This window comes from Ornithorhynchus anatinus, chromosome 2, assembly GCF_004115215.2.
Source record: "Ornithorhynchus anatinus isolate Pmale09 chromosome 2, mOrnAna1.pri.v4, whole genome shotgun sequence".
Lineage (NCBI taxonomy): Eukaryota > Metazoa > Chordata > Mammalia > Monotremata > Ornithorhynchidae > Ornithorhynchus > Ornithorhynchus anatinus.
The window spans coordinates 159,065,400-159,079,376 of record NC_041729.1 but is presented as its reverse complement, the minus strand read 5'-3'; positions in this window follow the sequence as shown (position 1 = coordinate 159,079,376).

The window sequence follows — 13,977 nt, the reverse complement described above, 5'->3', positions numbered from 1 at the left end:
CGAGCCGTATCATCCCTTTTGCCAACTCTAGCACGTACAGACTTATTTACATCTTCCTTAACCCTTGCGTATGAAGTTATTCTCAATTATTTATTTATCTCCCTCTAGTTGTAAATTCTGTTTCTTTGACTGCCCTGCAAAGATTATAAGCTGCCTGTGGGTAGAAAATGTGGCAGTTCTCTATTCCGTACCACATTCATTCATTCATTCGATTGTATTTGTTGACTGCTTACTGTGTGCAAAGCACTGTACTAAGCACTTGGGAGAGTACAGTTAGAGAAGCAGCGTGGCTCAGTGGAAAGAGCGCGGGCTGGGAGTCAGAGGTCATGGGTTCGAATCCCGCCTCTGCCACTTGTCAGCTGTGTGACTGTGGGCAAGTCACTTAACTTCTCTGTGCCTCAATTACCTCATGGCATTTAGACTGTGAGCCTCACATGGGACAACCTGATGACCCTGTATCTACCCCAGTGCTTAGAACAGTGCTCTGCACATAGTAAGCGCTTAACAAATACCAACATTGTTATTAGAGTATAACGAAAAAACAGATACATTCCTTCCCGTGAATGTGCTCACAGCCTAGAGGGGGAGACAGACATTAATATAAATATTAAAAAAATAGATAAATGAGTAAATAAATTACAGATATATGCATATGTACTGTAGGGATGAGAGGGAGGATGAATGAAGGAGCAAGTAAGAGCGACACAGAAGGGAGTGGGAGAAGAGGAAAGGAGGGCTTAGTCAGGGAAGACTTCTCGGTGGAGATGTGCCTTCAGTAAGGGTTTGAAGTGGGGGAGAGCAATTATCTGTCCGATATGAGGAGGGAGGGCATTCCAGGCCAGAGGTAGGAGGTGGGCGAGAGGTCAGTGGTGAGATAGATGAGATCGAGGTACAATGAGAAGGTTCAGTGAGAAGATTAACATTACTTCAATCAATCAATCAATCATATTTATTGAGCTCTTGCTGCGTGCAGAGCTGTATTAATCAACCAGGAGAGTATGTTCCCTATGTTCCCTGCCCAAAACGAGCTTACAGTCTAGAGGGGAAGACAAACATTAATATAAATCAATAAATTATGAATACTTACATAAATGCTTCCCAAACACCTTGTACAATTCACTGTAACCAAGTGGTTACTCAATAAATGCTGACCAAATAATAATATTCATTCAATTGTATTTATACAATATTAATAATACTAATAGTATTTGCTGAGGGTTTACTATGTGCCAAGGACTGTACAGAGTGCTGGGGTAGATACAAGATGATCAAGTTGGATACAGTCCCTGTCCCACGTGGAACTCATAATCTACATAGGAGGGAGAACGTGTTGAATCACCCATTTACAAATGAGAAAATTGAGGTAAAAGATGCAACGTGACTTGCCCAAGGACACACAGAAAGCCTATAGTGGAGCGTGAATTGAAACCCAGGCCCATGCTCTTTCTACTAGGCAAACCTGCTTCTAGTATTCATAAGATTATAGTATTCATTTTTTCAATTGTATTTATTGAGCTCTTACTGTGTGCAGAGCACTGTACTAAGTGCTTGGAATGGACAATTCAGCAACAAATAGAGACAATCCCTGCCAAACAATGGGCTCACAGTCCAAAAGGGGAAGACAGACAGCAAAACAAAACAAGTAGACAGGCATCAAAGCCATCAAAATAGGTAAATAGAATAATAGATATATACACATCATTAATAAAATAGAGTAATAAATGATATATACAAATATGCACAAGTGCTGTGAGGAGGGGAAGGAGGTAGAGCAGAGGGAGGGAGTAGGGGGAATGGGGAGGGGTGGAGGGAAAGGTAGGAAGTGTTTACTTGTGTCAGTACTTTTTAATAATAATAATGTTGGTATTTGTTAAGGATTTACTATGTGCAGAGCACTGTTCTAAGCGCTGGGGTAGATACAGCATAATCAGGTTGTCCCACGTGAGGGTCACAGTTAATCCCCATTTTGCAGATGAGGTAACTGAGGCACAGAGTAGTTAAGTGACTTGCCCACAGTCACACAGCTGACAAGTGGCAGATCCGGGAATCGAACCCATGACCTCTGACTCCGAAGCCCAGGCTCTTTCCACTGAGCCAAGTGCTGGCATAGATTCAAGGCAAATAGATCAGACAAAGTCCCCCTTGCACATGGGATTCAGTCTAAGACGGAGGGAGAGCAATATTATTCTCATTTTATAGATGAGGAAACTGAGACCCATGGAAATTGTCACGTAGGTGGCCCAGCAGGCCCCTGTTAGAGTTGGGTCTCTCCTAATTCCCAGTCCCCGGCTCTTTTCACTACGCCATCCTGTCTCCCAGGTTAACTTGCATATGTTCACACTTGTCTGAATAATATTCTGTGTGTCTACCCTCCCTAGTTAGACAGTGAATCCTTGTGGGTCAGGAACATGTTTTAATTGGTTCTTCACACATATTTCTCCCCAGTGCTTATCATACCACTTTGCACATAGCAGGATTTTATTAATAATAATAATATTAATGATAAGTGCTTATCATGTGTAAGACACTAAGCCCTGGAGTAGACACAAGATTATCAGGTTGGACTCGGTCCATATCCCATGTGAGACTCACAGTCTCGATCCCCGTTTTACAGATGAGGGAACTGAGGCACAGAGAAGTGAAGTGACTTGGCCAAGGTCACACAGCAGCAAGTGGCAGACCTGAGATTAGAATCCATGACCTCTGAATCCCAGGCCATGCTCTATACACTAGATGATGCTATAAATGGGATAGAGACTATGATTCATCCCTATTTACTGTTTTCTTTCCATATAATATTTGCTTTCTTCTGTTCCTTGAGAAACATTAAACATCACCAACGAGCACTGCCCTATTTGCTAGGAAGAGTACATCATAAGAAAAACACATGAGCATTGCTCTCCAGGAATTCACAGTCTAAAAAGAAAGAGATGAAAATGACTTGCTAGATCTTTCTTACATGTAACCATCATTCAATAATATTTATTGAGTGCTTACTATGTGCAGAGCACTATACTAAGCGTTTGGAATGTACAAATCGGTAACAGAGATAGTCCCTACCCTTTGACAGGCTTACAGTCTAATGGGGGAGACGGACAGACAAGAACAATAGCAATAAATAGAATCAAGGGGATGAACATCTCATTAAAACAATAGCAAACAAATAGAATGAAGGCGATGTACATCTCATTAACAAAATAAATAGGGTAATGAAAATATATACAGTTGAGCAGACGAGTACAGTGCTGAGGGGATGGGAAGGGAGAGGGGGAGGAGCAGAGGGAAATGGGGGGAAAAGAGGGTTAAGCTGCGGAGAGGTGAAGGGGAGGCTGTAGAGGGAGTAGAGGGAGAAGGGGAGCTCAGTCTGGGAAGGCCTCTTGGAGGAGGTGAGTTTTAAGTAGAGTTTTGAAGAGGGGAAGAGAATGAGTTTGGCGGAGGTGAGGAGGGAGGGCGTTCCAGGACCGCGGGAGGACGTGGCCCGGGGGTTCGACGGCGGGATAGGCGAGAACGGGGGACGGTGAGGAGGTGGGAGGCAGAGGAGTGGAGTGTGTGGGGTGGGCAGTGGAAAGAGAGAAGGGAGGAGAGGTGGGAGGGGGCAAGGGGATGGAGAGCCTGGGCACTCATGTGTTTACATTTATTGGATTATTTATTAAATGATTTCTTATGATTATTCAATTTGTACTTTTGAGGAATGTCAGCTCCTCATTGGCAGGGAATAGGTCACTTGCTTGTTTCGTATGACTACTACTACTCTGTCAGTCTAAGCTGTGTTCGTCAGACTAAGCTGTCTTCAAAATCAAAATCAGCGCCGGGAAGTCCTAGAGTGAATGCCTGAGGGCAGTGGGCTTAGGCAAATTACCAGACTTCAAATTCAGTCTTTAAGCCATGAATGTCATTCATGCTGTTTTTTAAAGGCCAGAAATATTATTAGGGGAAAAGCTTAGGTCCAGGAAATTACTTCATACAGCAGGAAAGCAGTAGAGGAAGATAGAGAAGCAGCGTGGCTCAGTGGAAAGAGCACGGGCTTGGGAGTCAGAGGTCATGGTTTTGAATCCCGGCTCTGCCACCTGTCAGCTGTGTGACTGTGGGCAAGTCACTTCACTTCTCTGGGCCTCAGTTCCCTCATCTGTAAAATGGGGATTAAGACTGGGAGCCTCAGGTGGGACAGCCTGATTACCCTGTCTCTCCCTCAGCGCTTAGAACAGTGGTCTGCACATAGTAAGTGCTTAATAAATACCAACATGGTTATTATATGCTCAATGGGAGTTGGAGGATCTGGGTTTGAATCTTGCTCTGCTACTCAATTTGATTTATGTCTGTTTTCCTAATCCGTTAATGTCAGTCAGATGTATTCATTGAGTGCTTACTATGTGCAGAGCACTATACTCGGTATAATATAACAGATACACTCCCTGCCCAAAACAAATTTACGTTTTAGAGGACTGTACCTTCGATACCCATTCTCCTTCCCCACTGGACTGTGAACTCAATGTGGGAAGGGAATGTGTCCAATTTGGTTATTTTGAATAGACCACTTAATATAGCCACACATTGTAGGTACTTTACAAATGTTGTAATAATAATAACAATAGCAATAATGATGATGATTACCCTGCAGTTAATGTTGCCAACATATCTATTATTCATAAGAGACTCTCTTCCACATCCAGGACCAGCCACACCTCAGAGAACAGAAGAGGGACAGAGCTGCAACCAGGCTGTGTAGGGCCTCCGTACTCCACTGTTCTGGGAATTGGGGGGGATGGCTGGTGTGTATGTGTTGGGGGTTCACACACTCACCCAATTATGGAAGCTAAAGGCAGGCAGAGCTGTCTCCCCAAAGGTCACTGAAATAATAGTGGCAATGTGGTCTGGTGCAGAAGATTTCGATTGGAAATTCAGAGATACGGGTTCTAATCCCAGATTTACCACTGGTCTGTTGTGCGACCTTAGGGAAATCATTTAACCTTCTCTTCCTCAGTTTCCTCGTCGGTAAAATAATGCAAATACTAATGGTATTTGTTAAGCCTTTACTATGTGCCAGGCAGTCTCCTAAGTGCTGGCGTAGATACAATCAGGTGGATCACAGTTCCTGTCCCCCATTCATTCATTCAATAGTATTTACTGAATGCTTAGTAGCTGCAGAGCACTGTACTAAGCTCTTGGAATGTACAACTCTGCAACAGATAGAGACGATCCCTGCCCAATGACGGACTAACAGTCTAAACGATAGGGCTCACAGTCTTAATTCCCATTTTACATATGAGGTTACCGAGGCACAGAATAGTTAAGTGACTTGCCCAACGTCACACAGGAGTCAGTTGGTGGAACTGGAATTGGAACCCAGGCCATTTGACTCCCAGGCCTGTGATCTATCCACTAGGTCACGCTGCTTCTCCAAAATGTGATTATATACCTGTTCTACTTCCTTCTTACGCTGTGATCCCCTGTGGGATAGGGACTGTGTCTGATCTGATTATCTTTTCTCTCTTTCATTATTTGTTCTAGTGCTTACCATAGCGCATAACCTTGGCATTATCCTTGACTCCTTTCTTTCATTCCACCCGCATATTCAATCCATCACTAAACCCTGTCAGTTCAACCTTCACAACATGGCTAAAATCCACCCTTTCCTCTCCATCCAAAATGCTACCACATTAGTCCAAGCGCTTATTCGATTCCTGCCTTGATTACTGTATTGGCCTCCTTGCTGACCTCCCTGCCTCCTATCTCTCCCCACTCCAGTCCATATTACACTCGGCTGCCTGGATCATTTTCCTACAAAAATGTTCTGTCCATGTTTTCCCACTCTTCAAGAACCTCCAGTGGTTGCCCATCCTCCTCCACATCAAACAGCAACTTCTTACCATCAACTTTAAAGCAGTCCATCACCTTGGCCTTTCCTACCTCACTACCCTACTCTCCTACTACAACCCAGGCTGCACATTTTGTTTCTCTACTGTGTCACTCTAATATGTTCTATTTATTCACCACCCCAGCACCCCAGTACTTCTAAACATATCCCTAAATCACTTATTAATGTCTGTTTTCCCCCTAGACTGTCAGCTCACCGTGGGCAGGTAATATGTCTGTTAGATCATTACGTTGTACTCTCCCAATCCCTTTGTACAGTGCCCTGCACACACTAAGCGCTCAATAAGTATACTTGATTGATTGACTGCTTCAGTGCCTGATGAATACTATGATATTTTAGCAGTTTGGCATTAAATATGATTTGCCTGGAGTGGAGCAGAGCCCAAGGTCTGATCCCTCCAAGAAATATTTAACAAATACGTTTCTACTATTGACAATTTTTAACAAAAATCACTGTATTTGTTAAGCACTTACTATGCGTAAAGCACTGTCGTCACTGCTGGGGAAGATGGAAGATAATCAGGTTGAACACATTCCCTGTCCTTAATGGAGCTCACAATCCAAGTGGAAAGGAGAACAGGTATTGAATCCCCATTTTATAGATGGGGAAACTGAGGGACAGAAAGGTTAAGTGACTGATCTAAGGTCAGACAGCAGTCAAGTTTCAGAGTCAGGATTAGAACCCAGGTCCTCTAGTAGTAGTCCAAGCTACTTCTACTTCTAGCACTAGGACATGGACAGATTCATTCTAATGGACCCTAAACGCGATAAGCTAATCTCCGCGGGGAATTTCAATGCAAGGGTAGTTAGCTGTGTCAAAGTGTTGGGGAAAAAAAAATCACAGGACTTCAAGTGTTTGGAAAATTGAGCATCAGTGTTGACTCCTGCTTAGACAGTGTGCCGAATCAGCTCTTAATTGCCAAACTCAACTTCTGCTTCCTAAATGATGCAAAGAAATGAAGAACACAGCTGCAGTTTAATTGGTGTCCTCTTGATTGTGACCATCTGGCAGAAGGAGGCGATGGATGAGTCAACTACTGCATCAAAATGCCAAGTGGTATAGATTTACAATCCTCCAGTAGGAGTAGTGATATTTGCTTAATTTTTTTTGTGTGTGTTTTCATGGTATTTATTAAGTGCTTACTATGTGCCAGACATTGTACTAAGGGCTGGGGTAGATACCAGATCATCAGGTTAGACACAGTCCCTGTCTGACATAGCGTTCACAGTCTCAATCTCCATTTTATAGATCAGGTAACTGAGGCCCAGAGAAGTGAAGTGGTTTGCATAAGGTCACACAGCAGGCCAGTGGTGGAACTGGGATTAGAACCCAGGTCCTTCTGACTCCTGGGCGTGTGCTCTATCCACTAACCACCACTGCTTCTCTTGTTAAGGGCTCACCTTATGCAGAACACTGTACTCAATGCTAGGAAAAAATACATGGGTGGAAATTAGACACGATCCCTGGACCTCAAGGAGCCTTAATGTAAGATGATTAAAAAGGGAGAGTGGACTGATGACAGGCACACGCGAACAATGAAATACTAAAATAACATAAAAGATGAGGACTAATATCAAAGTAAGCTCTGAGGTTCCCTCAACCTGACAGTGTGGGATGTGGGGAACAATTTTGAGTTTTCCCTGCCAGAGACTTCATCATTTTGTGAAAGTTCCCAATTGACCTTCAGATTTTTATACTAAAGAGTACTGACTGCTTTCTATGGTATTTGTTAAATGCTTTCTACGTGTCAAGCACTACTCTAAGTACTGTGATCGATACTAGATAATCGGGGGGCCGCAATACCTGTTCCACAAGGGCTTCAGAGTCTTAATCCTACTTTTCTATATGAGGTAACTGAGGCACAGAAAAGGGAAGTGGCTTGTCCATTGTAGCGTAGCAGACAAGTGGTGGAGCTGGGACTAGAAGCCAGATCCTCTGATTCCCAGAGCCGTCCTCTGTCCTTTAGGACCACACTGCTTCCTATTCTCCTCAGTGTTTCTGTACCATAAGCAGCTCTAGACCTGAATTTGGATTACCCTTTTCTGTCCCTACCCAAACCCCACTGTGGCTTCGTAACCCCACTGTGGTTTTGTAGGAGATGGATCAATCAATTAATCAGTGGTATTTATTGAACACTTACTGTGGGCAGAACACTGTACTAAGCACTTGAGAGAGTGCAGCATAATAGAGTAGGTAAACATATTCCCTACCCACAGTGACCGAGCTTACATATGCACAGAACTACACATCAAAGTCAAACCATCAGTACAACCCTTCAAATAGCGGCACCCAAAAATCAGATTTGCCCCATTTCAGAGTCTCAGAGAATAAAGATATCTCTAAAGTACCTCGTGACCTTTTATAGAGAGTACTGAATCCCGCCCAGGGGAAAGGTACGAGGACATAAAGAAAGCCAACTTCAAAATAAGAACCACCAATATTAAGGCTTGGGAGCCAGCAGTATGAAAAAGGGCCTCCTGGCATCTGACCTGCCATTCAGCTATTCCTTCTGCTGAGGAAAAACACTTTTGCGCAGTGACAGAGAAATGTGCTTTAAGGCCTGGGCAAGAGTGAGGGCTAACCTCCATAGGCTTCAGCCTCTTATCTTGGCCTCCCCAAGGTTCAGCTGTCATTTGCAGCCGGAGACTCCTTCATTATCCATTTAGTAGTCATGGGTTTGGTTTTCATTAAAATTAACATACACTTATTTGTCCTTATCTTTCTTTTCAGGACAGTATGCTTTCATTTTAGTCTGGGTTCTGGGGTTATTTTCATGGCGGCTTTTGGATGAAGTGGTTTTCGACTTTTAAAGCGCGAGTTAATATTTGGGAGATTTCTAGGAGGAGTGGGACTGATAACGGGACTTTGGTAGCCTCATTCTATTTTATTGGTAGTTTCCTCACATCGAAATTCAAGAAGGAGCAGAATAGTGTGCTTTTTCAGGAGGGGTTTGCCTGATGGACAGCTTCTTGTTGATTGCCCTGCTTGCCAGCAGTACTGCAAACTGCAATTCCACATAAGTTCCATCCTGCACAGAATTCCAGCATTTCCACTAATATCACTGCTCCACAGTTAGGTTGAAATAGGCCATGACTTAAACAGGCAATGACTAGCTCTGTATCTGGGATAGGTTTTTTTTTTTTTTCTCTCTCTACTACTCAATGTGAATCAGGCTCTCCTGAGTCACTAGACTTTGGTCTAGACTTGGAATAAAGCTTTTTCTCCTCCATTCTGTCCCTGATTGCACTCAAAGAGATCCTATAATAAACCTGCAAAGAAAAAGACTGAATTTTCAGGTTATCTAGGGCACTGAATGTTTAAGCTTTAATGTACTGATTAGGCAATCCCTGGGTGCTCAAAAAAAAAAGAGAGAGGGAGAGACCTAAATATAAAAGTGCTATTTGGGGTGATTTGTTCTCCTTTAGTTTTTTTGTATTAAAAATATATTTGACTATAAAAAAGTTGATTAAACATTCTCACATATATCTTTTCTTCAGGCTATCTGCTTGTCTAAAAGACGTTTGCACATTTGAAGAACTATTCATAACCTTGCATTATTCATTGAAGAATTTTTCTTAACTGGACTGAAGATGCCCTTTTGTGGCTTTAGATTTCTACCCATCTTACTTTTACCCTCCTCCTCCTCTCTCTCTCCTTAACCTCAAGATGGCTTTCAAATCATATCTGGATTAAGATTACTTCAGAAAGTGATCTCCTTTTATGAAGTTTCCTGTCAGTATCTCTAATGGAAGTCAGTAGGGCAATCCTCTGATTTATCACCAACTCAGCATTGAGAGATTTAAGGTATTCACAAATCTTGAAGAACAAGAAGATTAGCTAAATGTTAAAGTGCATGGAAATAGAGAATGGTCTGTTTACTTATCACCACTGGAGTGAATAGTCTGTTGAATCTGTGAATGAATGGGGCTGGTTAAGGGATACATAGTTTCAGGCTGGACATCAACATGCTCCTAGACATACCATTGATCTGTTGCACTTAAATTTTTTGTGTAGTGGCAAATTGGTACATGGATAATGCACCTTAATGTAATCTTGGCACATAATTTAGGAAGCATTATCCAACCTTGGCTTCGCTGTCACTGTCCTCTTCTGGTTCTCCTCCTATCTCTCTGGCTACTCGTTCTGTATCTTTCATGGGCTCCTCCTCTGCCTCCCACCCTCTCCCTATGAGAGTTCCTCAAAGGCTCAATTCTGGGTCTCCTCCTTCTATTCTCCATCTCCATCCCACTCTCTTGGAAAACTCATTCACTCTCTTGGCTTCAACTACCATCTCTATGCAGATGATTCCCAATTTGACATTTCTAACGCTGATCTCTCTCCTTCTCTGCAGTCCTGCATTTCCTCGTGGTTTCAGGACATCTCTATCTGGATGTCCTGCCAGGACCTCAAACTCGACTTGTCCAAAAGAGGACTCCTTATCTTCCCACCCAAACCTCATCCTGCTCCTAACTTTCCCAGCGCTATAGACGGCACCACTGTCCATCCTGTTTCACAAGCCTGTAACTTTGGCATTATCTTTGACTCATCGCTCTCATTCAACCCACCCATTCAATCTGTCACTAAGTTCTTTTGGTTCAACCTTCATGACATCGCTAAATCTGCCTTTTTCTCTTCATCCAAACCACTAGAACATTAATCCAATCACTTATCCGATCCCACTTTGATTACTCTATCATCCTGCTTGCTGACCTCCCTGCCTCCTGTTTCTCCCCACTCCAGTCCATATTCTGCTGCCCAGATCATTTTTCTACATAATCTCTCTCAAGAACCTTCAGTGGTTGCCCATCCAACTCCACATCAAACAGAAACTCCTTACCATCAGCTTTAAAGCACTCCGTCACCTTGCCCCCTCCTACCTTAACTCACAGCTTTCCTACTACAACCCAGTTGGCATACTTTACTACTCTAATGCCAATCTGCTCAGTGTACTTTGATCTCACCTATCTCAGTGCTGACCTCTCTCCCACATCCTCTCTCTGGCCTGGAAGCCCTCTTCATACTATACAGACGATCTCTCTCTCCATCCTCAAAATCTTATCGAAGGCACATCTCCTCCAAGAAGCCTTTCCCGACTACATCCTCATTTTCTCTTTTCCCACTTCCTTTTGCGTTACCCTTGCCCTTGGATTTGCACCTTTTATTCACCCCCCTTCACCCCCATGACATTTATGTGCTTATCTGTAATTCATTTATATTAATGTCTCTCTCCCGTTCTAGACCGTAAACTAATATGACTGATAGGAAATGCCGAGCAAGCATGATGGAGAACAAGCTCTATTCACTAAGCAGCGTGTCTTATTTGATAGAGCACGGGTCTGGGAGTCAGAAGAATCGGGGTCCTAATCCTGGCTCTACCACGTGTCTTCTCTGGGACCTTGGGCAAGTCACTTTACTTTGGGCCTCGGTTACCTCATCTGTAAAATAGGGGTTGATACTATGAGCCCCATGTCGGACAGGAACAGTGTCCTACCTGATCAATTTGTATCTGCCCTAGTATTTAGAGCAGTGCTGACACATAATAAGTGCTTAACAAGTACCAAAATTACAACAAGTAGGCAATACTAGGTGAAATAAAAACCACAGGAAATGGATGAGCTGGGATTCAGAATCCTTTGAGGAATTCAAATATTTCCCCATCTCTGTTTCAGATGAATCACCTTGCCAGTTTAAATGAGTGCGTGCTTCCATCAGGCGCTCTTCTAAGACATTGATTTAAGTTTTCAAAAAGAGGATTTGGCTAAAAATGGTCAGGGGGTGGGAGGTGCTGCTCCATCCCTAATGGGGCTGGAGTTGGGATTAGGGTTAGACCAGTCTCAAAATGTCCCTGATTGGACACAGCTATGCCAGACTGAGGGTCAAGGCACTTCAAACACCAAAAGTACTCAGCAGTTCATGCCCACCTTCAGCACTTGCATATGATTACATAGAGCACTTAGATGCAATTCTATAAATCTCCTCTTAATTCATTCATACATTTAATTAAATGAATTGTGATTATTTTATCCTGATATATTCCTTCTACTCCCCTACCAGATCGTGTTGTTCCTTCTGCTATCTGTATTTGTGAATATTAAAGAGTAGGACCTGTCCGCAGCCATATTTTTTTTCTGAGATACTTTCCCAAACTCTAAGTAAGTTATCATGAGTTGGAAATTCTGTCATAATTTACTCTCCCAAGTGCTTAGTACAGTGTTTTGCACATGGTAGGCGCTCAATATGTACCATCAATTGATTAGTCGAGTGCTCTGCCCTTGGCAGATACTCAATAATGGCACATTGGATAGAGCAGGTGCCTCTCAGTCAGAAGGTCATGGTTTCTAATCCCAGTTTTGCCATTTGTCTGCTGTGCGACACTGGGCAAGTCACTTCTCTTCTCTGGGCCTCAGTTACCTCATCTGTAAATTGGGGATAGGGACTGTGTCCAACCCTATTCGCTTGTATCCACCCCAGTGTTTAGTAGAGTGAATGGCACAAAGTAAGCGCTTAACAAATACCACAATTATTATTATTATCTCACTCACTAGTATAGCCTTATTTGAGCCTTCAGGATGGGCAGGGAATGTGTTTGTTATACTGCTGTGTTGTACTCGCAAAAACTTAGTACAGTGCCCTGCACACGGTAAATTCTGAATGAATACGATGGATTGATTGAGAAGAGAGCTAAGCCAATTACTATGAAACAGAAAAGTTAGGTCAATCATCAATTTCCCCAGCTTTGGCCCCTGGAATGCTGCAGAGATAGCAGGTGAGGGTGATGGAAAGATGATGCTGCCAAGATAAGAGTCTAGATCTCGCCTATCCCGCCGTCGACCCCTGGGCCACGTCCTCCCGTGGTCCCGGAACACCCTCCCTCCTCACCTCCGCCAAACTCATTCTCTTCCCCTCTTCAAAACCCTACTTAAAACTCACCTCCTCCAAGAGGCCTTCCCAGACTGAGCTCCCCTTCTCCCTCTACTCCCTCTACCACCCCCCCTTCACCTCTCCGCAGCTTAACCCTCTTTTCCCCCCATTTCCCTCTGCTCCTCCCCCTCTCCCTTCCCATCCCCTCAGCACCGTACTCGTCCGCTCGACTGTATATATTTTCATCACCCTATTTATTTTGTTAATGAAATGTACATCGCCTCGATTCTATTTAGTTGCCATTGTTTTTACGAGACGTTCTTCCCCTTGACTCTATTTATCGCCATCGTTCTCGTCTGTCCGTCTCCCCCGATTAGACCGTAAGCCCGTCAAACGGCAGGGACTGTCTCTATCTGTTGCCGATTTGTACATTCCAAACGCTTAGTATAGTGCTCTGCACATAGTAAGCGCTCAATAAATACTATTGAATGAATGAATGAATAAGAGGTGAGCATGATGTCGGTGGAAATATTTTGTGGATATGGGAGGGAAGAACCTATGCTGGCTTTTAAAGCACTAGTGAGAGCTAGAGCAGGAGCTGGAAAAGGCTGGACTTGAAGATCTCAGCATTCCCCACGAAGTCTTGTTTGGAACAAAGAATCTGCTTACTGAGTTTGGGAATAGCAGTAATTAAGTTCGAAGTCGTTAAAGCACTACTGCGTGCCAAACATCATCATCGAAGCTATTATCAACTCGTCTCTGCCACTCATCTGCTGTATGTCCTTGGACAGGTCACTTCAATTCACTTCTAATAATGAATTATTACTATGATGATGAAGTTTGGCACACATTATTGCTTTAACAACTTCCAAATGCCCCACGTGGGACAAGCTGATTACCTTGTATGTACCCCACTGCTTAGAACACTGCTTGGCACATAGTATGCACTTAAATACCATAATTTCTTTTTTTTCCTTTGTAATTCATTTATTCAATCATATTCATTGAGCGCTGACTGTGTGCAGAGCACTGTACTAAGCATAACCACACATATTTTTCTCTCTCAGTGCTACATACAGTGGGGGAAGCTCTAAATGTTAAGATCTCCTTGGCTAATTTGCAGTAACCTAGATAGGCACTTACTATTCCATTAACACTTCTCTCATTTCGAATACTTGCAAGATGATGAGTTGTTGTACCTCAAGCACTTTATTTCTCCATGCAGATAACTCCGAGGGATG